Source organism: Mytilus californianus, unplaced genomic scaffold, assembly GCF_021869535.1.
Source record: "Mytilus californianus isolate M0D057914Y unplaced genomic scaffold, xbMytCali1.0.p SCAF_8, whole genome shotgun sequence".
NCBI classification, from domain to species: domain Eukaryota; kingdom Metazoa; phylum Mollusca; class Bivalvia; order Mytilida; family Mytilidae; genus Mytilus; species Mytilus californianus.
Window position 1 is genome coordinate 103864250 of NW_026262734.1, and position 25149 is coordinate 103889398.

At 33.5% G+C, this 25149-nt stretch overlaps 1 protein-coding gene and 1 long non-coding RNA gene across 2 annotated transcripts in view; both read right to left on the reverse strand.

Annotated features, from left to right (window-relative positions):
• The window catches only part of LOC127713119 (39S ribosomal protein L44, mitochondrial-like), a 104440-nt gene that overhangs the window by 50671 nt on the left and 28620 nt on the right, over positions 1-25149 (reverse strand). The window lies entirely within an intron of this gene.
• LOC127713121 (uncharacterized) lies at positions 1009-25002 on the reverse strand. Its single transcript, XR_007987464.1, has 3 exons — positions 24855-25002; positions 22285-22502; positions 1009-1388 (listed from the first exon to the last, which is right to left on the reverse strand). It is a non-coding gene; the product is annotated as an uncharacterized LOC127713121 (long non-coding RNA).

The following is a 25149-nucleotide window of genomic DNA, read 5'->3' on the forward strand; positions in this document are numbered from 1 at the left end:
GTATAGCCAAAGCCGGGCAGGGAATCAGAGCTTTGCATGAGGGAGATACATTCCTTAATTTTAAATAATTTCAAACATTTTGTAACAGGAAATTTCAATAACACTAAATCCGTATTTTCATGCCAGTACCGAAGTACTGGCTACTGGGCTGGTGATACCCTCGGGGACTATCAGTCCACCAGCAGAGGCATCGACCCAGTGGTAGTAATAACATAAACGGTACCAATTTTTCTGCACCAGATGCGAATTTCGACAATCAATGTCTCTTTAGCGATGCTCGAGGTCAAAATATTTGAAAATCCAAAGCTTATTAAAAAGATGAAGAGATATAGGCCAAAAAGGACAAAAAAGTATAGCCAAAGCCGGGCAGGGAATCAGAGCTTTGCATGAGGGAGATACATTCCTTAATTTTAAATAATTTCAAACATTTTGTAACAGGAAATTTCAATAACACTAAATCCGTATTTTCATGCCAGTACCGAAGTACTGGCTATTGGGCTGGTGATACCCTCGGGGACTATCAGTCCACCAGCAGAGGCATCGACCCAGTGGTAGTAATAACATAAACGGTACCAATTTTTCTGCACCAGATGCGCAATTCGACAATCAATGTCTCTTCAGTGATGCTCGAGGTCAAAATATTTGAAAATCCAAAGCTTATTAAAAAGATGAAGAGCTATAAGCCAAAAAGGACAAAAAAGTATAGCCAAAGCCGGGCAGGGAATCAGAGCTTTGCATGAGGGAGATATATTCCTTAATTTTAAATAATTTCAAACATTTTGTAACAGGAAATTTCAACACTATGCATACATTGTTCACAACACTATATCATGAATGATTTCTTAAAAGAAACTTTTGACATATACAAATTTCTCGTTACTATACACAAAGTTATTTATCTAAAGTAACAATTTTTTGAATAAATAGATTAACCAATAAAATTCTAAAAAACTCATGTTGGCAACACCATAGTAAGATTATAACTTCGACCGTACAAATTTTGCACCATGTGTGTATTTTGTCAATCAAAATTAAAATAGTAAAATCTAACAAAAATGTTGGTAGCATCATTTTACATACACGTATTTCTAAATTGTGATAAAATATTGATACTATTGCTTTGCAAAACGTCTTGCAGTATACTCACCCAAGGGGGTGAATCTTAATCCATGTATGTCTGGTTGCACGATATTAGCTATACTGTCCAATTGACTTGCCATGTGTTCGAATGCATCAGTTAAATGGGTCAGTTTCTCTTCAATATCTGTTAGTCTTGGTTTTGCGTTAATAGCGCACAGTAATTCGTCAACTTCTCGTGGCTTGAATTCTTGTAATTTGAGTTTTTTACAATCTGCTTCCAGCGTGTTGTCGCTTAGTCGTAAAACAGCCTATATTTTATAAATATAATAGTGGTATAAAGTATCAGCTACAAAGCAAATTCAGTTTCAGTATACACATATCAGAAAAGCCATAGACCGTAAGGTATTACTAATATTCGAGTGCTTCTGAGCACTGAGGGTAAAGATTGCTTTTATATTGCCATTTTGTAAATTTGAATAAAACATTAAGTAAAATTTTGCTAAAAATTTGAGTTGGAGTTATCCTCCTTTCTTCGTGATTGTACATTTGTAGTTAAACCTATTTTAATAACTAATTCATCAGAGATAAGCATGATTACTGACACATATAATCGATTTAATAATCGATTACTTGAAGGATTTTTGTGTAATCGATTAATCGATTACTCTGATTTTTGAATGAAATCGATTGCAATCGATCATTACTTTATCAAAGGTAGTAACATTACTTTTCGATTACTGTCAATTAGATGCTACAAAATTATAGAAAAAATGATAAATATGTTAAACACAACTATGTTGCTTAACGTTTGTTAAATGTTCCAAAATTTTATCTTGACAGTCGTTTTCTAGAAGGAAGCTCGTACTGAGGATCTGAAATATTTGAACATTCTTGAAATTTTGATTTTCAACATGAGTGAGTGGTGATAAAGTTCTTGCAATGACATCGCCTTGCATCAATTACTTCTTTATACTTCAGGTTATTTTCTCCTTATTTTGAAAATTGTTGATGTCATATATACTGACTTAAGTTAAGGTTTTTTTTTTGTGTTTACTCATTATTGATAGGTATATTTATTTGAATATGGTTCATTACAATGTTGGAAGTTTCATCTGAAAAAAATATAAAAAAGTAGAAGAATGAATTACATGAATTAATACAGCGAATTTTAAAGATGGAAATTCATGATTTATAATTGCGTGCATGAATTAGTCCTTTTGTTTGGATAACTTTCCCAATTACAGGTTATAAAACTGGCAATGGAGTACACTTTATAACCTGGGACAATATAATGAAAATCTCCTCCTTAATGGCACATTAACAAAACAAAGTCTACATCTAATCGATTAGAAGTCTTTGATAATCTTATTAGTAAAGACAAGAGGTTTGTTGAGAATTTTTATTCTCTATTCAAAATTATAAACAGTATATATTTGTAGTGTAAAAAGGGGTTACATAAAATTGAGAATGGAAATGGGGAATGTGTCAAAGAGACAACAACCCGACCAAAGAGTAAAAAAACAAACAGCCGAAGGCCACCAATGGGTCTTCAACACAGCGAGAAAATCCCACACCCGGAGGCGGACTTCAGCTGGCACCTAAACAACAAAGTGTACTACTTCAGTGAAAATGGACGCCATACTAAACTCCAAAACATATAAATGAACTAAAATTAAAAATTATACAAGACTTACAAAGGCCAGAGGCTCCTTACTTGGGACAGGCGCAAAAATGCTGCGGGGTTAAACATGTTTTGTGAGATCTCAACCCTCCCCCTTTACCTCAAGCATATGTAGATTAAAGAAACACACAGCAATACGCACAGTAAAACTCAGTTTAAAAGAAGTCCGAGTCCGATGTCAGAATAGGTAACAAAAGAAACTAAGCAAAATGACAATGATATATAAATTAACAAAGGACTACTAGCAGTTACTGACATGCCAGCTTCCGACCTCAATTAAACTGATTGAAAGATTATGTCTTCATCATATGAAAATCAAGCACAATCCCTCCCGTTTGGGGTTACATGTATCTATTTCTGCACAAGAATTTTAATGTATTTGCCATTGGTTCATTGTCAGATGGATTTTGTGTAATTTCTTAATTTTTATATCATAACATAATGGTTTATCAACTGTTTATCTATTCTAAGCTAAAATTCCAACTTTTATTGAAAATTATGCTTTGAGGAATTTTGATACACATAAGCTTAATACTTCAATGTAGTGCAGAACTTAACTTAAGAATCATTTCTTATTTTAAATCCATTTTCTTATTTCAATATAAAAGGTCTTAAATTATTGACAAGCAAGTAAAGTCAATCGTTTCAAAAGCTGGATATATATTAAAATTTGGTAGATCTAGTTGATCATAATGCAGATAGAAAAAATAGATAGAAATAAGGATTTGTTGAACTATTTTAAGTCATATTAACACATTCTATTTTATCTGTACTATAAAGTAATGAAAACATACATTTTTTCATGTAAAATAGGTTATATTTCATCAAACTGTTTTACCAATTGATTATTACACCAACATGTTTGCTGCTATCGATCAAATCACGATTAAATGTAATCGAAAATGTCTTCGATTACAGATAACTGTCGATTACTGGAAAAAATGTAATCAATTAAAATCGATTACGATTACGGATTACGATTACCCCATCCCTGTAATTCACACACCATGCATTACTTGTGTATTTTTGCTGAAACAATGTTTTCGTGACAAGTATGTTTATTCAAATACACATCATATTGTAACTTATATATCAAACAAAGTACAAAATATCATCAACAAATTGCATGACATTGACTGAATAGGATCTAAATACTGATCACTTCACTGCACTATTTTGTTTGTTGGTAGTGATCAGCCTTGGAAGATGTTGATATCAAGTCAGTAACATACGGTTTTGATTATATGTCATCCAATCTTTACCCAATAAAATTATATTATCCCAGAGTAAAGTATCAATCAGTACATACTCAATGAATTGAGTCAAATTCATATCTATTACGAAATAATCCTTGGGTAACAAATCAAACATAATTAAATACCGCGACACGTCTAATAGCAATACGAATTCACACTCAGCAAAACAGTCATATTCGGGAATAGGTCACGTTCGGTACTTAAAAGAACAGACGATGTAGATGGTAAACCACAATCTAAGACTTGGTAAAAATGTCGTTAGTTAGTTTAGACACAGACACATTGTATAGATCAACCAATTCGTGATGGTGTACATAAAATTTATGGAGTGTCATTTTTAATCTTTCCTCCTCATAACTCTGTTGCAGCAGTTTCTGCGTAAGGAGCAGTAAGTCTTTCTAGCATGTTTCCTTTTTTTATTTGCACTGGCTACGGTTACTATAATTATTTTTACTTCCGAGACTAATTGCAGAGATGAATTTCCTGTGAGGGACCAAATTTCATACGGAAATTGTAGGTAACAATAATATATTTTTTTATTGTTACCTGCAGTTTTTATTACCCGCAAAATATAACAAAAATATTTGATTTGCGAGCAACTTGTGAAATAAATTCAATCAATTAAATTAGGATGTAAAAACAAGATTACACTTTCAGATATTGTGACAGATGTGGTTTTGCTATCGATGTAGTTTTCGTAATATATATGAATTTGACTAAATTTCTTGCCTCAAAGTTAACAGAATTTTCTCAGAATTCATACCTGTGTTTATTTGTATCTCCTGTCAATGATTACAAGGTGTTTTGTCCATATTTGTTCAAAGTCCTTAAGTTTTTATTGATTTTATTATCAAAAAGTAAAATCACGAAATAACTGAACTCCGAGTAAAATTCAAAAAGGAAAGTCCCTAATCAAGTGGCAAAATCAAAAGCTCGAACACATCAAACGAATGGATAACAACTGTCATATTCCTGACTTGGTACAGGCATTTTCTTATGTAGAAAATGGTGGATTGAACCTGGTTTTATAGCTAGCTAAACCTCTCACTTGTATGACAGTCGCATCAAATTCCATTATATTGACAACGATCTGTGAACAAAACAAACAGACACAATAGCTAAAAATGTCAAAAATACGGGTACAGCAGTCAACATTGTGTTATCATCTTAATCACTATAAAAACTGATTTTTACCGTTAATTCTGAAGTTGGAATTAGCTCGTGTAGAAGCTCGAACTTTTAGTAATTAGGTTTATAAGTAACTATTTTAGTCATTCAGAGCATTATATATGTATAATTATTCGTAGTTTTTCGGGAAGATAGTTATTTTTATATCATAAAAGCTACCTATTTTACGAAGTTAAAACCCATGAACTGTAAAAGGGTTCGTTAAGTTCAAAAGTTCAGACTTTTTATACAATATAAGTTCGTATATTTCTCATATTCATGTGTACATGTCTAAGGCCGACAGGTGTGGGTAAAAAAAGACGTTATTTGCAAATGTAAAAACTTGCAGTTTTCAATAACTGCAGGTAACATTTAATATTGTATTTTAAAATGCAATTGGGTCCCTCAACGGAAATACATTTCGGCAATTAGTCTCGGAAGTAACAATAATTAGCTCACCTTGCCCAAAGGGCCAAATGAGCTTTTCTCATCACTTGGCGTCCGTCGTCCGTCGTCTTCCGTCGTCTTCCGTCGTCCGTCGTCGTCGTCGTTAACTTTTAACATTTTGAACTTCTTCTACAGAACCACTGAATGGAATGGAACCAAACATGGCATGACTGTTCCTTATGAATTGCTGACCAAGTGTTGTTACTTTGTAGCCGATCCATCGTCCAAGATGGCCGCCAGCGGGGAACTTCGTTTAACATAGGACCCTATCGACAATACATACAAATGTCTTCTTTTAGAGAACCACTGAATGAAATGAAACCAAACATGGCATGAATGTTCCTTATGAGGTGCTGACCAAGTGTTGTTACTTTGAAGCCGGTCCGTCATCCAAGATGGCCGCCACAGAGGGACTTGGTTTAACATAGGACCCTATTGGAAATACATAAGATTGTATTCTTATAGAGAACCACTGAATGGAATGAAATAAAACATGACAGGAATGTTCCTTATGAGGTGCTGACCAAGTGTTGTAACTTTGTAGGCAATCCATCATCCAAGAAGATTGCCGCCAGCGGGGAATTAGTTTAACAGAAGACATTATGGGAAATACATACAAATGTTTTCTTTTAGAGAACCACTGAATGGAATGAAACCAAACATGGCATGAATGTTCCTAATGAGGTGCTGGCCAAGTGTTGTTACTTTGTGGTCAATTAATCATCCAAGATGGCTGCCAGCAGGGATCTTAGTTTAACAAAGGATCTTATTTGAAATACACAAAAAAGTCATTTTTTGAAGACCCACTGACTGGAATGAAACCAAACATGGCATGAGTGTTCCTTTTGAGATGCTGACCAAGTGGTGTTACTTTGTTGTAAATCCACGAACCAAAATGGCTGCCAACGGAGGACTTAGTTTAACAAAGGACCCTATGGGAAATATATACAAATGTCTTCTTCTAGCAAACCGCTAAATGGATTGAAACCAAACATGGTATGAATGTTTCTTTTGAGGTGCTGACCAAGTGTTGTTACTTTGTAGCTGATTTGTCATTGTCCTTATAAAGTCATTTCTACAATTTCAATGAATTTATTGGTAATTTCTGTAAACTTTACAAAAGTCTTCTGCTTTTGATTAGATTACGGGGCCAATATTAAACCAAATTTGGCCTCAATCATTATTAGGGTATCTGTTATGATTTTAATCTATTTTTACATGATTTAAAAATCCAAAGTAGAATCAGGTGAGCGACACAGGCTTTTAGGAGCCTCTAGTTATTTTCGTATTGTTATTTTTTGCGGGTAAACGTAGCCAGTGCCTTTTTTATACAGAAAAGGGCTTTATATGAGTTGCAGAAAATAAATTGGCAATCCGATTTTTCAAAAGACCATTTTATTACCTACGAAGTGTAGTGTACATAATTGGAAAGTCATAACTGTCATCGAATATAACTGACCATCAAAAGCACGATATTTATCCAAAAGCATCCAAGAGGTTTGAGACTAAAAAGATAATTAATTCCAATATTTGCATATGCTTTATTACAAAATCAAAATAACAATGGTACTAAAAAAAGATTATTTAAGGTTTTCTGTAAATCTCACAGTTTATGTATCTTTGTCATCTACTGATATATAAATACAAATATATCTATGCCACTGTTCATTTTATAACAATCAAAGAAATAATTTAAAGGTGCCAAGATTTGTATAACACTTAAATGTTCCATTTTTTTAACTTCGTTTTTCCGTAATAAGCATTTTAAGTCCTGCAGTAAATAAAGGCAATTGACATTTTCGGAAACTAAAGTTCACACTGACTTTTAAGTTGACGATGATTATTACAGGTACACTTACCTGTGGGCTATCTCAAAATACACAATGTCTCGAAAGATGTGGCGATACACTTAATAAACGAAAACAATGAGATAAATAATTTTAATTTCAAAACGAAATCAGCTATTTTTTAAAAGTATTTGATACTGTTTTTAATCGTCTGATTCTGAAAAAGAGCTGACTCCCAAGGCTTTCAATATTTTAGGAATTTTCTTAGCCAGCTCAGCTGATTATTTTTAACTAGCTGTATCGATGCTGCTATTTTTTACTCAGCTTTCTTATCAGAAACTTGCCAGTAACATTCCACTTCAGATTTAATCGAGAGTATACTCGAATAACAGCCATATACCACGTTGCAAAAACACGTCCTATGTTGAGATATGTATTTTGTAATTAAATAAAAAGGCGAATTTAACATGAAATTAATCGTATTACTATACCAGGATCTAATATTAAATGTGATAGACAAACGTTATAAAACGCATACGATTGTCCACAATACACGATGAAATCTAATTTGTGCATTCCCGTCTTTTACCAAAATTTTTTCGTAATCTGGCACAGCGGCCATCTGTAAATGAATGAAGAGCAAAAGTGGGAAACTTAGAAAAACTCCCAATGGCAGTGGGTGCTATATTGACGGTACCTTCACGGAAATTTACAGGTCATTAATTTAGCCTCAGGAGATTTATTTTTCGGGACATCGCCATTGTCATACTCAGGTCGTTATCGATAATTTATGCAACATTTGTTATATTGATTCAGGATTTCGGGATATCAAAAATGACGCGAAACAGTTTACAATGATGAGGTCAATTAGTCATGTCTGAGAAATGGTGAGCTTGACTTTCCTAGAGAAATAGTTTCACTGGCTGATATAATATATCCTAATAGATATCCTCTTATGAAACCCTATACACGCCAAGAAATACAGCGAAAAAAAGGACAGTTAAAAAGGGAGGTGTCGAAAAATTTACAATTTTGTCAAAAAATACAGAGTTACTGTTGAACATTCATTTGGAGAAAAGAAGAATTATAGAGTAATGGGAAGTCTTTGGAGACATCTCAGGAGAAAATTTCGTCAAATTGTAAATATTTGTGCTGCTTTTGTATGCAGGCGTCACAACTTCTTTCGTCGATTTGAATAAAATAAAAACATCTTTTTTGTTAATCGTTTTTCAATTTGTCAATTACATACACTTTGAGATGGCCTCTAAAATATTATCTGTAAATGTCATCATCAATGTAAACATAAAAGTTTAAACCAGTTTTCAAAAATATCCAATAATAGTATACCGTTGTTCAATAGTCATAAATCGATTAAGCGAAAACAAATCCGGGTCACAAACCAAACCCGAGTTAAACACATCAACTACGTAGTAAACAAGTTGTTTTATTTTGAAAGCTTTTTTCTAGCTAGTCTAAAACGTCAATCATTTGCTTTCATTTTACACGGATAAATACACATTTCAGGATGTCTAAGAATCATAATATAATGATAAACGTTTTTATATAAAGGCAACCTATATCGAACGCAAAACAGAGATCTGCTAAATGAACTTACACTCTATAAATTTTACTAGATGTGTTTGTAGGCGGATGTTTTATATAATGTGAAAGTTTGTTCTTTATAAAAAACCTTGATCTTGTTAACAAAACTTCTTCAATGGATAAATAAATAAATTTTGAAAATATCGTCAAACACATTCTGCTGACAGCTGTATTTATTGGTGGTGTTTAAAAAATAAATATGCAACACCCATTTCTTGGTTTAAGGGTATTAGATCCATCAGCAAGTATTTCTCTTGCTGAAATAACACAAGAATGTGTAACAATATTTTAGACCCGTTATATATAATTGATTAAAAGAGTTCCTTTGAAACCAGTATATTGTATATATATGTTGTATTCAAGTCATCAGTTCGTACAAAGTATAATTTGTATTTTAACTTTGTACAAATAGTAATTCGTCCAAAAACTGCTTGTACAAATTACAATTTGTTAAAAATTTGACTATAATTCACTTATAACTTGTACAAAGGATATATGATAATTTAACATGATACCAAAGATGGCCTTTTATATAATTTTAACAGTAAAACATTTTAATTGGCGAAAGGAAAACATTTCTGTATTCAACTCTTCTTGAACACTTTTGGATTGTTCATTATTTAGAGTCAATTGTTTTGATAAGTTGTCAGAGATATATATCCCCGGTGTTTGTGAACACTCTCTTGGTACTTTACCCATTTGATGATATAGCGTAAACATGGCCAGCATTATTGGTCAGCAGGATAAATTTTTCTAAGATATTCTGAACCTAACACAAAAAAAAATACATGAAAGCACAATCGTGTGGACACTAAGGATGTTTCGTAACGTATTGTAACAGTTTTAGGAATTTTAACAGGATATTTGTCTAGAATTCAAATTGAGGCTGTTAAAGACACATGTTTATTTGCAGCAACTTTCGCTATGTGAAACGGTTAAAACGCTTTAAAAAAACTGATGGTCAGGGGTTTCTTTCATGTAAATGAAAAGGGGGTGCAGCACTCTGGAATAATTTTGAATTAAAGAAAATTGATAAGAAATGTATGATAAAAACAAGAAATGATTGTAACAGGATGCTGTTACGAAGTCTCCCAAACGAAGCTCCCATAATTCGTAATTCCGAGGGTCGCATGACATTGGGCAAAGTCCAGTGAAAATTGGTTTGGTCCAGTAAAATTATATGCATTAGTAATGCCTATGGACTAACCCTGTATATCATTCAAATCATCTTGGCATGACAAACCAGAATATATATGGTTTAGGGGTGGGGATCTCGACCATTTACAAGATATTAGAACATTTGGGGTGGGGAAACCCCTGGAAACTGACCCTATACGTCATTCAAATGTTCGAGACATGACGAACAGGAATATATATGGTTTAGGGGTGGGGATCTCGTCCATTTACAAGATATTAGAACATTGGGGGTTGGGGGACCCCTGGGGACTGACCCTATACATAATTCAAATGTTAGAGACATGAGGAACAGGAATATATATGGTTTAGGGGTAGGAATCTCGACCATTTACAAGATATTAGAACATTGAGGGTGGGGAACCCCTGGTGACTGACCCTATATGTCATTCAAATGTTCGAGACATGACGAACATATATGGTTTAGGGGTAGGGATCTCGACCATTTACAAGATATAAGAACATTGGGGGTTGGGGGACCCCTGGGGACTGACCCTATACATCATTCAAATGTTCGAGACATGACGAACAGGAATATATATGGTTTAGGGGTGGGGATCTCAACCATTTACAAGAGATAAGAACTTTCTCAATTGGCAGGGGGTTGGGATGACCCCTGGGGACTAACCCTGTATATCATTCAAACCATCTTCGCATGACAAACCAGAATATATATGGTTTAGGGGTGGGGATCTCGACCATTCACAAGATATTAGAACTTTGGGGGTGGGGGAACCCCTGGGGACGGACCCTATATGTCATTCAAATGTTCGAGACATGACGAACAGGAATATATATGGTTTAGGGGTGGGGATCTCGACCATTTACAAGATATTAGAACATTGGGGGTGGGGGAACCCCTGGGGACAGACCCTATATGTCATTCAAATGTTCGAGACATGACGAACAGGAATATATATGGTTTAGGGGTGGGGATCTCGACCATTTACAAGATATTAGAACATTGGGGGTGGGGGAACCCCTGGGGACGGACCCTATATGTCATTCAAATGTTCGAGACATGACGAACAGGAATATATTAGATGGTTTAGGGGTGGGGATCTCAACCATTTACAAGATATAAGAACTTTCTCAATTGGCAGGGGGTCGGGATGACCCCTGGGGACTAACCCTGTATATCATTCAAACCATCTTCGCATGACAAACCAGAATATATATGGTTTAGGGGTGGGGATCTCGACCATTCACAAGATATTAGAACTTTCTCAAATGGCAGGGGGGTCGAAATGACCCCTGGGGACTAACCCTGTATATCATTCAAACTATCTTAGCATGACAAACCAGAATATATATGGTTTAGGGGTGGGGATCTTGACTACTTACACGATTTTAGAAACTTTCTTAAATGGCAGGGGTGGGGGTGACCCCTGGGGACTAACCCTGTAATTCATTTAATGTGCTTTATCATTTAGAACATTTTCAATTAGAAACGATTGTGTCTATAACTGTTTTCAATATATAATCATTTGAAAAATTAAAAAAAAAATCCCATAGGGTTCTATAGTAAAACCCTCCTTTCGTTTTGCCCCTCAAAGTACCCCTTTATAAACCCCATTACACAAACAAAACCCTGATTGCACCACTAGACATGTTAGTCTAACATATCGTGGAACCCTAAGTTAATCTGACAAGCGGTTTTGGAGAACGGATGCGGACAAGTTCAAATTTAAAAGCGGCGGAAGAAGAAGAGGAAGAGGAAGAGGGAGAGGAGCAAAACCAATAAGTCTTCCCAAACTTCGTATGGGAGACTTAACTAACCCAATCAAAGGGTTATCCATGCATGCACGACTAAGGGTGTTAGTTAGTTCATACTGACATATCAGTGAAAGCAATTTGAATCTTAGCCATGCGATAAACAAATTTATCTTATTCAACCATTGGTTGTTGTATAACTGACCGTTGGTTTTCGTAGTTTCATAATAAAATAAAAAGTCATTACGTTAATATGTGTATAACAAATTGTGGTGAGAAAATTTTTAAAGGAATTAGAAGTTCAATGTCTTTGAGGAGAAATATGTGTTTCGTATCTACTATACTGACGGACTTTAAAAACGCAACACTAGATTATTATTTTTTATTCCTATTTTCAAATATACATTTTTGTAAAATAAATGTATAAACATAAATTTCATTCATTTCATTAATGTCTAAACAAAATTTGCAGTTCGAAAATTGAATTGATGACGTCATTTTAATGTTCAAATCATGTGGTTTACACTGAAACCCTGGTTATCCCTTATCAATGGATGTGTCACCGTTGAAGGCAATGACTGCCTGTAACCAACGCCAAAATGATTGTCATAAAGGTCAACCAAGTCTGGTGGGCATGTTTTAAGTTCTGTTTTGTACCATCTGATTTTTCCTCTGTCCCATACAATACAGTGTGTTTTGGCAATAAAGTAGTTTAAACTTTAGGGCATTAAATGTTTTTTTCTGCACACGATTATTTGGCATTTCAGTATAAGGCAAACATTTTTGGCATGAATCTAGATATAGGAAGATGTGGCATGAGTGCCAATGAGACAACTCTCCATCCAAGTTACAATTTATAAAAGTAAACCATTATAGGTCAAGGTACGGCCTTCAACACGGAGCATTGGCTCACACCAAACAGCAAGCTATAAAGGGCCCTAAAAAATTACTAGTATAAAACCATTCAAACGGAAAAACCAACGGTCTAATCTATATAAAAACGCGAAACGAGAAACACGTATGAACTACATAAACAGACGACAACTTTTGTAATCTGATTCTTGACTTAGGACAGGTGCAAACATTTGCAGCGGGATTAAACGTTTTAATGGTACCAAACCTTCTCCCTTTTCTGAAACAATAGTATAACATCACAACATAGAAAAACACACTATACAATATCAATTGGAAGGTTTAACTCAATCAAAAAACATAAATTAACACACAATGAACGAATAAATTTGACCTGTGACACCTGAATGCAAATACACAGTTAATAAAAAATTGCAAGGGATAAATAATTAAAGTAAAAAGTAAATAAACAGGTTTAAACAAAGTTAAAGTATGATATCACTGTGAAATCAATTTTTTTTGACGTGGCGTTGTCGCAACATGTTGATCTGGTCATGGATGGTCATCAACAAACCCGTCTGCCTGTACCGTTTTTGTAAAGACAGTAAGAAGAGTTCCTGACGTGAAATTGTCTAGAAACAGCACGTTCACGTATTCATGCCTGCTGTATTCTTATGGCTTGATTCAGATTTTCATTGCTCAGTCTCGGCAATATGGAGATGCAATCTTTTTTTAAAATGATTCAAGTGTGAGTATAGATTAAAGTAATTCTTTCACAAAAAAAAAACATTAAACAAATCAATTATGGGCTTCAAATTTCGCTTTAAGAAATTGGCGCGACTTCAATAATCCGGTATGTTCAATAACCTCAGGTAGGCCAGATATTTCTCAGATTAATATCGATTAACATTAAGTACAAGGTAACAACTTCACCTTGAAAAATGTGAGTGGGTTAATGTAAACAATATTCTATAAAAACTTGAATTGGATTTGGCAACAGGCCAATCCTTTGCAATCTTTCTCTACGCAACAAGATAGTCCATATTCATATTACATTTAAAAAGACAACACAAACATAAATAAGTCATATAATTAATGGATTGCAAGTCCTAAGAATTAACTTTGGTGGTTGAAATTTTCATTTGTAATTAATCTGCATAAAGTTCAGCAAACTTGTGGAATGACAATTTTATAATTGTTGTTGTTTTGACAACATATAACTTTGTTTACTGTAACATATGATTATGTTGAAAGAATTTAGTTTGTTCACATTTAATTTGATAAATGTAAATGACTCATAGCTTGGCAGTGAGCCTCCATTATTTCATAGCCAATTGACATAGTTTACATTCTTTCCTCTGTCAGTTCGACATAATTCGCTGCATGTAATCTTAATTTTGATATTTAATATTCTCGTCAAACCATATTTTGGTGTCTGATTTGGACATTAGCCCCTGTGCATCCCAAGGTTAATTTAAATATAATCTACACAAGCAACTATGTATCCACCAATGCATAGTATACCAATTTATCTATCTAGAATCTATCTGCAAGATTTTCATATTATCAACAGTAATCACGCATCTTTACATAATATTTATCTATTCATCTTTGAACATTGATTACAGTCGCTATGGTTAATTGTATACCCATTTATCTATCTAGAGTATCTCTACAAGGTAGCCATATTTCCCGTGGTAATCACACATCTTTGAATATATGCATATCAAAAAGTGAAGTCACAAAAATACTGAATTCCGAGGAAAATTCGAAGCGGAAAGTCCCTAATCAAATGACAAAATCAAATGCTCAAACACATCAAACGAATGGACAACAACTGTCATATTCCTGACTTGTTACAGGCATTTTCTTATGTAAAAAATGGTGGATTAAACCTGGTTTTATAGCTAGCTAAACCTCTCACTTGTATGACAGTCACATAAAATTCCATTATATTGAAAACGATGTGTGAACAAAACAAACAGACATAATAGGTAAAAATGTCAAAAATATGGGTAGAGCAGTCAAATTTGTGTTATAATCTTAATCACTATAAAAACAGACAAATATGTAAACAAATATTTACCATGGGTTTCGTTTATTTTTCGTTTTTTTGCTATGGAATTGTCAGTTTGTCTTCAACTTATGATATAAAAATGATGATATGTGGTATGATTTACAATGAGACAACAGCTACTAGTTATTTAGAAGTATTCAATTCGGTAATAGTTTACTTTACTTGGATTTTCCCCTGTCTTCTTCAGTCTTATCGTGGGTAAAATTGTATGTTATGAATTTTGCAATAAGTTTATATATATAAAATAGTTGGACATTAAGTGCATACGATACAGTTTCGATCCCACGATGATTTTTGTAAGAAAATTTACATACAAGCTATTTTTCAACTAAGCAATTCAAATATGTAATACAAAATATACCTGCTTGTGCTTCTTGAAAAGATAAAAGAGGTAGAAATTTTAGACATTTATTCAAAATTTCGGGTTTTTTTTACATTTCTATAGATGAATAGATACACCTAACTTTTTTTATTTCAACAGAGAAACACAAGCGGATTTTTGTAAGAGCATTATAAAAATCTTGTTTACATGAATATGCTCTTAAAATGTATAACAATTCTTTGGAAGTATTTAGTTTTTAACAAAGTTTCATGATTATATGGAAAAAACGGCATTTTTTGCGGTATAATTATCAAATTAAAAAAAATTCATTGTTGACTTTTTAATCAAAATTGGTACAAATAATCTTCATACGTAGTCAAAGCTAATGCCATTTTTAAAAAGAGAGGTCTATATACTCATTTTCAAATTAAATCAGTTTAAATCATAAAAAACAGTCGATAAATGCATATTTTCCCGATATGTCAGTTTGACGTCGCGAAAATAACATCCTATGTTAGCAACGTCATTACCTCTTCTGTAACTGTATTGTATGCCCTTAAACCATATAAGTAAAGTACATACCATCCCTAATTTCTTTAGGAAGATTTTATCACGCATTGAAAAATATTAATAAGTCATATTATTTTGTTTTAAAGAAAGATTGGAATGGACATATTTGTTCGCTTCTGTTTGTAACGTTGTCCTATTCACAACAGCAAGATTTACAGAAACATATTTATGAGTATAGGTGTGATACCACCAAATCATAGTACGTAACATCCGGTTGTCATATCCGGTTGCATACGAAAAAGAGTCATGAAAAATTGTCCGTGCATTTGACAGATGTAGGAAACAAATCCTACATTGCATTGCAGTAAAAAACATAAACATATATCTTGGGTTTTCCAAAGCATCATTACTTTTTTATTTAGTGTTTCTATAGACTATTTTGGAAACGTGAGGTTACATGGTTACTAACGCCTGTACACAGGAAGGGGTGAGCATTTGATTGGTTAACTTCCAGTGATGGTTAATGAAATGTTATGTGAAATTGTGTCTATAGTAAAAGACAGGATAAAACTTTACTCGTGCCAAGTATTTCTTTTTTGAAACACAGATACATTCTGCACAATTTTTTTTAAAAGTGCAAATTGAATAAAGACTAATAGGGGAAAATAAAAATTGGTATGACAGCTATACCTGTTTATTTCCTGACACGCACACTAAAACACCTACTGAACACTCGGATGTTAAAGACAAGAGTGTACACGCTGAACTGTCTCGCCTGTTTTACTTATCATTGATTTCATGTTGAAAGTCTGTAATATGGAGGTTTTTCTACAAGTATCACATAAAAGTTAACATAATCAATGTTCTTAGAAAATGAGGTCACGGTCTAATGAACCATGTCAGACAGACATGTAAACCTTACATCGTTCCATACACTAAATATAGTTGACATATTGCTTATAGTATTTGATGAACTGATAAAATGAGGTCAATGTCATGTGAACCTTGGCAGACAGACATGTACACTTTACAATCGCTTCATAACCAAATATAGTTGACCTATTGCTTATAGTTTCTGATAAAGAGACCTAACCACAAAATCTAAATTTTGTCAAATGATCAAGTAAAATCTGGTAAAGATCAGATGTCATCTATTAGCTGGACATGTACACCTTACAATCATTACATACACCAAATATAGTAGACCTATTGGCTTGCTTATAGTATCTGAGATATGGAATTGACTTCGAAAACCAAACCTTGTTCATTGACCTATGAAATAATGGCGAGGTAAAGTGAAAACTGTCTGACAGGCACGCAAGGTTCGTATATACTTAATATAGATATCCTATTACTCATAAAAATAGAGGAATCCAAATTTTTAAGTAGTCACTGAACCATGAAAATGAAGTCAAGTTCAATGGACATATGACAGACGGAAACTTCATACCATTAGACATCTATATACAAAGTATGAAGCATCCAGGTCCGCTTACTTGTCATACAAGTGAGAGGTTTAGCTAGCTTTGAAACCAGGCTTAATCCACCATTTTCTACATAAGAAAATGATTGTACCAAGTCAGGAATATCTGTTCGTTTGATGTGTTTAAGCTTTTGATTTTGCCATTTGTTTAGGGACTTTCCTTTTTGAAGTTCAGTATTTTTGTGATTTTACTTTTTACTTCTGAAATATTAAGTTTTAAAGTAATTGTTCAACGTGACGCCGCCGCCGCCGCCGGATCACTATCCCTATGTCTCGCTTTCTACGACATAAGTCTCAGACGAGACAAAAAATGTAGGTGAATTGGATAGCTTCACTGAAAGGGGCACTAGCTACGAGATATAGAAATAAATACAATATGATTTTTTTTTCAATCATTAATGAAAGTGAAATAGTGAAATAAAAATTTGCTTTTAGCAGCTAGTTGGTTCAGTTTTGTCAAAGCACAGAAACATCGCTAATGAATTATTTACTTGCAAGTGAATAATTCGTCTTCATTAAATCCGTATTCATGTGAATTTCAATTGAACCTCTTAGCTAGAGATGTGTTACGCATGGAATAGGCGAGATCAGCTAATAAAAGGAAAGGAATGTCAACTTTGAAAGTGAAACAAGAGTAAACCATTTGTTTGACTGATTAGATCTACAAAAACTCATTCTTATACAGGTAAAAACGATTATTAACATATTGTTTTAACCTATAATATGAAATCAAACAGACCTAGGAAAATCCAATTGCACGAGTTCGCTATCTATTTTGTCCCATACAATACAGTGTGTTTTGGCAATAAAGTAGTTTAAACTTTAGGGCATTAAATGTTTTTTTCTGCACACGATTATTTGGCATTTCAGTATAAGGCAAACATTTTTGGCATGAATCTAGATATAGGAAGATGTGGCATGAGTGCCAATGAGACAACTCTCCATCCAAGTTACAATTTATAGTTTATATCTGGTTATATAACCATCGGCAGTCTTTGGAAGGTCACATCGATGGTTGCTTAGATGGCGTCTAGACTAAATTACACACGAAATGCTGATACATAATTCCGAGATTATGCATTGTAAATAGTTTATTTTAGACTTTTTTTATTTGGATAGACGTTTTAGTATGTTATAAGTCGAATATGAGAATTTGAGTCAAATCGGTGAATATAAATTTGACAGCTAGTGCCCCTATAATTCACGTAATTGTATGTTTATTTTACATTCAATTTGATCTAGACATGCTAAAACATAAAGAAACTTCACTAATTTAACTATTTATATAAAGAATTTAAAGTCTCTTTTATATATTTGATGAATATTCATTTATTCAATACCATATTATTAAATACATCTATTAAAGTGATGAGTCGCTCCTTAGGGGAGCACGCACACTTGCAGTGTAACTCTGCATCTCTTCTCTAATACACTCTAAATTCAGTCTCAATTAGACTACAGCACGCAGGAAACCGCTGGCTGCACTCAAATTATGTACCAGCAACTACATTTTAATTATTTGGATTCATCTTACTTGGTTCTAAAACACAACGTGGATATAAAAAAAGAAGATGTGGTATGATTGCCAATGAGAGAACTCTCCATAAGAGACCAAATGACACAGAAATTAACAGCTATAGGTCACCGTACGGCCTTCTACAATAAGCAAAGCCCATACCATATAGTCAGCTATAAAAGGCCCCGAAATAACAAATGTAAAACAATTCAGACGATTAAACTAACGTGAAGTACATATATACATGTATTTTAGTCTCTGATGCATGATTTTTTATTATTAATTGTTTTGGCTTTTAACTAGCTGTCAGTAACTGCGAGTACTCTCAAATCGTACTTTCTTGTTTATTTAACCTGTTGATACTAATTGTAATGTTTTTTTGTTATTTAATGTTATTCAGGGTTATATCTGCTGTATATACCAGCTTTGATGGGTGTTTGGTATTACTATAAATTTTCACTTCGTACTATGAACATCAAAATTGTTTATTTTGTAATAATATTTCCTTTCTCTATTGGAACTGTACACGTATACCTAACAACAGAATTATTTTCATTTACCTGTGTTTGAATTAATTGCAAATGGCTGATATTTTTGTTCGAGCATATTGTTTTTCTTAAATTGTTTAACATTTCATACCGGTATTACATGTTACTTTTATTATTCTTCCCTTAGTTTATTTATTTTGTATTTACATTGTATCATAGGTCAAATTTATTTGTTCAGTGTATGTTCACCGGTGTTAATATGTCCTTTGATTGAGTTAAGCTATTTCAGTTGATATTTTATAGTGTGTCTTTCTTTGTTGTGATGTTACACTGTTGTTTCAGAAAAAGGGTGAAGGTTTGGTACCATTAAAACGTTTAAACCCGCTGCATTTGTTTGCACCTGTCCTAAGTCAGGAATCTGATGTTCAGTAGTTGTCGTTTGTTGATGTGGTTCATAAGTGTTTCTCGTTTCTCGTTTTTTATATAGATTAGACCGTTGGTTTTCCAGTTTGAATGGTTTTACACTAGTAATTTTTAGGGCCCTTTATAGCTTACTATTCGGTGTGAGCCAATGCTCCGTGCTGAAGACCGTACTTTGACCTATAAAGGTTTACTTTTATAAATTTTGACTTGGACGGAGAGTTGTCTCATTGGCACTGATACCACATCTTCTTATATCTATGAATACAATTGCATTTTCTTTTTGAACTGAACTTGCGAATATTATTATAATAACTATTTGAATTTGATTTAACTTGAAAAATTTCTTTTCTTTTTATTTCGTTTCCGAATTGTTACTATTTAATTACACTTCCCTTTTGAAATTTACTTTTGAATTACTATTCTTTTTGATTGCATTTGACTATGATTTAATTGATTGCTGTTCATTTGTAAATACATCAAACCATGTGTACTTGCTTCCGAAGCTGCACAAAACACCTTACAAATATAGATACAATTCCTCTTTAAGCCATTGTTTCGCTACCAAAATGTCTATTCTACTTACTATTACACTTGGTACAATAAAAAAACCTGGTAATAAATTGTTCAAATTAGGCCTTTGAAAACAATGGAATTATCTATTTTATGGAGTTTCAAAAATTAGTTAGAAGGACATGATAATTTGTATGTTCATATTGGAGAATTCAATTCTGTTCAAAATTTGGATTTTCCTACCCTACATACCACTTTGCCTCATTTATAAAACAAATCAAATACCTAATTAAATGGGCATTCAAATAGGCAGAAGGGGAATAGTTCATTTCTTAGTAACAACAAACAAAAGAACTATATTAATTGGACCTGCTTTGATGCGATAACTGCACTTGGATTTTTACTAGATAACATTTTTGTTCGCTACGCAGATTTCATATATCGGCAAGTTACCGATTTCCAATGGGGACTAACTGTGCCTAACGTATTGCGAACCTGTTTCTGTATTGGAACGAGTTAAGCAAAGACCCATCGAAACAACATCATCTGTTACAAAACTTTAATAACACTTTTAGATATTTGGATGACATATTAGCTCTCAATAATGCAACTTTAGTATGCACACTAAAGAGATTTATTCTGCTGAACTGAATTAAAATAAATCTAATACTAACAATAAACACTGCCCTTTCCTGGATCTTGACATTTATATCTTTAACGGAAAGCTTGATACCAAAATTTGCGATAAAAGAGATGATTTGTCATTTCATATTGCTTATTATCCATTTTTAGATGGTGACGTTCCCTTGTTACCATTTAATGGTGTTTATATATCTCAACTTGTTCCATTCGCTCGTGTATGTAACAACGTATTTGATTTTAACAAAAGAAATCTCTGTATTACTGAAAATTTATTACACCAGGGATTTCAATAACACAAACTTCTTATACGTTCAGGTATTGCACATCCCATATATCATGGTTACATTCTATACAAAGAACAAAAATGTCGTCCTTTACCTCAAAAGCTAGCCAAACCTTTAACAGACTTATTCAGAAGGGATATAGTTACGATACTGTCGTCAGGTCAATAAAGATGGCATTCTGTTGAATAAATATTGATTCGCTCATAGGGTCTTTGCATCAGAAATAACACATTTATTCTAAAACCAGTTGTTGGCATGATACAGGTTATGTTTTTCTCGTATTTTTGATGATGGTATGATACGCAACCGCTAACGTGAGGGAGTGTGCTTGATTTTCATATGATGAAGACATAATCTTGCAATCAGTTTCATTGAGGTCTGGAGCTGGCTTGTCAGTAACTGCTAGTAGTTCTTTGTTAAATTTATGTTGATCATTGTCATTTTGTTTATTTTCTTCCATTACCTATTCTTACATCGGACTTCTTTTAAACTGAGTTTTATTGTGCTTTTGGTTGTGTGTTAGTTTATTCTACATTGTCAAGAGGAATAGGGGAGGGTTGAGATCTCACAAAAAATGTTTAACCCGCCGCATTTTTGCGCCTGTCCCACGTCAGGAGCCTCTGGTCTTAGTTAGTTTTGAATGTTTTTTTTTTTTTTATTTTGGTTCATTTATATTTGGAGTTAAGACCATTTTCCCTGAACTAGTATACATTTTTGGTTAGGGGCCAGCTGAAGCCCACCTCCGGGTGCGGGATTTTCTCGCAGTGTTGAAGACCCATTGGTGGCCTTCGGCTGTTTTCTGCTCTTTGGTCGGGTTGTCGTCTCTTTGATACATACCCCATTTCTATTCTCAATTATAGTTCTATTTTAGTAATGCCTCTGTTCAGCCAACATCTGATATCAGGTATCCCTATTATCGAATAGGGACGAAATACTAGCCACTATACGTCCCGGGAGGTGTGGACACTGACCCCTCCTGCTACATTTGAAAGACTTGTCAACAAAAATCTCAAAAAAGTATTTACACGGCTGTCCATGCTTCATTGATCAAATCGTAGTTCACAGTGATATCTGAGAACGACATTTACAACAAAAACGTTAATTTTGGAAAGATTTTTAGAAGTTAATTTAACAAGTAAAGTAGTCTCATAAGAATTTGATCGAGAGATTTAGAGCAGAACTATACTAACTTCATGTTTTACAATTTGACATAAAATAAAGATCTTTGATTATTGATCATCTAGTTTTACCTGTTCAATATCGTTCCAATATGTCCTGAAATCGGATTCACAAATTGCAGCTTCTGTGTTGTGAGCGATGAGGTTACGGTAGTATTTTATTCTTGTAAAATCAGCTTCGTCCGATTTGACGCTAGGATAAGGAAGTGCATTTCCAATACTTAAATCAGCAAGGTGTGTTAAAAGGGTTATCATCAAAGTCAAATCAAAGTTGTCTGATGAAACGTCACCTGTCATATGAGACATACATTTTATATTTGTAAAATGCATGCAAATAATTACTTAAACATGTTAAAGGGGTAATAGCTATGAGTAAGATAAAAATTTGAAATATATTTCTCTTTGTTTCAAATATTAATAAAAGCGGAATTTTGAATAATACTTCGTTATATACAATTAGCTTTGAACCTAAAAGGGCATGAAAATAAACAGATCGAGGTAACATGATAAATATGTATTTTTTCAATGGAACTATTTTCTTCATCTTCAAATTCTAATCTCAATAGAAAACAATTGATATATTTTATAGAAACATATTTTTGCTTAACAACATAGTTTGAAGTCACTACCTGATGGGTTAAAAAAAATTTCTATGACCGGAAATGATACGAGTAGCTTTTTACAAATAACATTCAACCTTAAATTTCCTCTTAATAAGATTATGTAATTGTATTAAGGTTAACGATGTGACAGCCTTAGAATAAAATGATAACCTTACACTATTATGGATGTTGTTTTTTTTTTTTTACTTTTCTTCTAATATTATAAATTGGAAAGAAAAAGCAATCCGTATATTTTTGTGTGTAAACAGGTTTTCTTTAAGTTTCAAGTGTTTATTTTAACCCCAAGAAATCCATTGTTGCTTTAAAAACATTCCTGTTTGCACATGTCATCTGACAGCAGTAGTTCGTTATAAAGTCGAATCTTAGTTCTGGTCTTTTAAAATGATTTGTTATGAAAGGAAAGAGAATGAATGGACTTTTTTCTTAGGCGTCTTAAATTTGAAAGTCAGAAATTTTAATCTATCAAATAATGTCATCAGATGTTCACAGATCTGTCAAAATTCATGTTTTTAAAAAAACTCTGTTACTTATATATTTCTCTAAGGTCTTCAAACGTCTGGCATTTATTACAAACTTTATAAAACCGATGCCCCGTGGTGGTAGTAAGTTTTTGAAAGCTAAAATTGTGTCTTTGCTTCGGATTCAGTAGATGTATCAATAAAGGATAGTTTTGTTGTTAAGAGTGTTGCTTATAAGAAAGCTATAGAATCAAGGGCCCCTAGTAGTAAAGCTGAAGTTATCCCTTCGAAAGTTAGACGGAGGACATCAAGAGTTGGGCCCCCCAAGGGTGACTGGGGAATAGAAGTATGGTCACCATTGGTCTTCCTCCGACCGGCAGTAAAACCCGTGCTAAAGTGGGGCGTCCGTTTGGCTGTGCGGGATGTACAAATTTGCAGCCACGTCCGGTCAGAATGGGGACGTTAAATCCGATGCCTCGTGTAAAGAGAGTGTCACGCTCTTTGCACGTTAAGAACCCTTGCAACAACTCTTTGAGGGGTCCGTAGGTGACCTGTTGCAAGGCTAAATTTCTGTCCCTATCCAATATACCCTCATTTCCCGTGGCAGTCTAAATTTCTCCGACCTTAATCCCTTAATCTATTACAGAACCTACCTATTGTATTTATTGTGAACTTGTTCTCGTCCTGAATATGCATGAAATATTTGCCACTGGACGTTAAGCAACCAACAATCAATCAATCATCAAGAGTTGGTTGGCTGTTTTGGAATATCTGTGTCATAAATGGATATGCTTCAATTGTCCTATCCACAATACCGTCCTCCTGCTTTTCTTCGATTGTGACATCACAGAATGATACTTATTACCGGATTTATACCTACCATGAGTAACAAGACGTGTGTCACATGTGGAGTAGGATATGTGTTTTAGGGTTCTGTTCTATTTGCTCAATCCTCAGTTATCTATGTAGTGTTTAGTAAACTACAGTACATGGCCAAAAGTATTCGTCACCTGCATTTTTTGCCATATATTTCATATAAAAACATATTTTTTCCAAAAAATATTTTGAAGGCATTTATGGTTGGATTTTTATCAACAAGGTGTTAAAAGACGAAGAATTGTCTAAAGAATATTTGTTTATTTGGTCATAGTTTTGTCTTCAGGTGCTTTTGTTTTCTCTTGATGTGAACACATACAATAAAATTTTACAATTAAATTTGGTTGAATATATAGTGCAAATTTCTGAACAGAAAATAGTATTTGTGTTTATCTCGTGAGAAAATGAAAATGATCTACAACAAAAATACAACCAAATAAAAAAATAACCTGTGACAATGTTGCTTCTATTGGTACCAAGTTGCTTAAAATCAAACAAAAAATGACCCCAAAATAATTTTGTGAAAATATTTAGTTTTATATGAAATATATAGTGAAAAATCTCAAGTGACAAATACTTATGGCCACACTCTGTATGTTTGTCTATTTGCCGTTTTTCTTCTCTGTCGTTTTCGAATTGATCGTTTCTAAAATGAGATGGTATTTACTTGAAATTATTCACTTACCTTTTGTAATTAAATCCCACTGGGTACGATTGAAACTTTTGCTCTTTAATTTTTCCAATCGCTTCATGTTTTCTGTGGAGCGCAATTCTTTTTGTAGAACGTTAGGGTGGAATTCATAGTCAAATTTCTTCTTCACTGCTTTTCTGGAAATTTTTAAAAGCAAACGTATCTTCATAAAGTTTGATATCTCAAAATCCGCCATCCTGCAAATAAAAATCTGACAGTTGTAAAATAACTTGCGACCTTCATAGTCATTTAAAATATAATTTGAAGATTGATTGAAATAATAAATTTT